General features: G+C 43.7%; 1 protein-coding gene across 2 annotated transcripts in view; it reads left to right on the top strand.

The window, feature by feature from the left end:
* The first annotated feature begins 777 nt into the window (after window positions 1-777).
* ZNF532 (zinc finger protein 532) overlaps window positions 778-1,482 on the top strand; it is a 138,884-nt gene continuing 138,179 nt past the window's right edge. The window contains exon 1 of one of the 2 annotated variants that reach the window (XM_011971701.1): window positions 778-1,351. The gene's annotated coding sequence lies outside the window, so the exon portion shown is untranslated. The remainder of the gene's footprint in view (window positions 1,352-1,482) is intronic. The other variant, XM_011971702.1, reaches the window with a different exon arrangement.

Genomic DNA, 1,482 nt, shown 5'->3' with positions numbered 1-1,482 from the left:
ATTAATAAAGGCCCATCTTTGGGAGAAGAAAAAGGGCACCCTTTCAAATGAAATCAAGCCCAGGTAAAGTTGAAACCCAACCCACAGAGTACTGGCACCGTTTTCAGGCCAAAAGAAGACAAAGGTTTCAATTTCATCATCTTGTAATGCTGATAAATGGGATGCTGTGACTGGCAAAATTTGCAGATTACACAGGTCTTTTTAAACGTGTGTAAATATGCAAATATGTATTCCAATTTATGTGCAATTCCAAACAATTTGCTGTTTGAAATTAAAGACCAACGACTCTTCTGTGAGACAATAATTCGGGTCATTTACATGAAAAGTCTTAAATAGCAAAAATGCTACTTGCAATTTACATCATACAGTGCTCCCATCACAGAGAACAATGGCGTCCTCAATGGAAGTTAACGCAGTAGAGAGGTATACTGAGATTTTTTAAACTTCAGCACACTTCGCAAATACTAACCAATCAATCCAATTTAAAATGAAACAGAAATGCTTCTTATGCTTGGAGTCATCACTGCTACTTGAGTGTTGTTTTGTGTTTTCAGATTCCGATCAAACAGGAGTGAACCTTTTTAAGAGGTTATGGTGACATTTTTTCAGATCCTTCCATTTTGTCCTATTTCTAGTGTCAGCACCATTAGCTTGACTTGGGGGTTTCTGTCTGGTTTTAAAAACCTTTCAATGGAGTGCACGTCTGTGAACAATAAAGGAACCAGGACACGGGGCTGGGAGAACAGCATACCTCATCTGGAATGGAAATCTATCGTCTCTCGCCCTTGCATGGGTCACGATTATACACCTCCGTGACCTTTAGCAGGCTTACATATGTATCTTTTTGTGTTCCGTAGGCTATGACCACCTGCTGTATGTACAATATGTGCTTGTTACATTTGTACACCGTCTCCCTTCTAGAATTTAAAGACCTAGCTATTACATCTTGTTTACTCAATATCATTCCCCCATTAAGGGGAAAAAAAAAAAAAAAACCTACATGAACTGAACATGCCATGTTTCAATCTGGCCCCAGTGGCTTTTTCTCTGAAAGCAAACGTGTGTCTTTTACACCAGGGCTTTCTCCCCACCCCAGGGGGTGTCTTCCATTCTTTTGTGGCTCAGTTGAAGGGGAAAAGGGCTCCAAACCACTAACTAACCAGAGGAGAGCCCCTTCTTCCACCTCCAGGGAGAATTTCAGATTTAATTTGTCTGAAGATAGCGTGCTCTCTTCTTACTTATTTGCCACCATTACGAGGAGAACAAAACACCACCTTGGCTTCAAGATCCTGGGTAGAGGCTCACGGTCTTTTCAACCATCTTTGGCGAGGCCTTGCTTCCTTCCACTCGAGTAAGTCGCGGCTTGGGGCCACGGAAAGGACTGGGTGAGAGCCCGCAATGTCGTTGGAAAAAAGCAGCCCTCCCTGCGCCCCCTCACCAGCCCCACCACCCCGCTCCGCTCCCGGGGCGAAGCCGCGAGCC

The sequence above is a fragment of the Mandrillus leucophaeus genome, unplaced genomic scaffold (assembly GCF_000951045.1).
Source record: "Mandrillus leucophaeus isolate KB7577 unplaced genomic scaffold, Mleu.le_1.0 Scaffold124, whole genome shotgun sequence".
Lineage (NCBI taxonomy): Eukaryota > Metazoa > Chordata > Mammalia > Primates > Cercopithecidae > Mandrillus > Mandrillus leucophaeus.
Note: the sequence above shows the minus strand (reverse complement) of the source record. Positions and strands in the feature narration are given on the sequence as shown.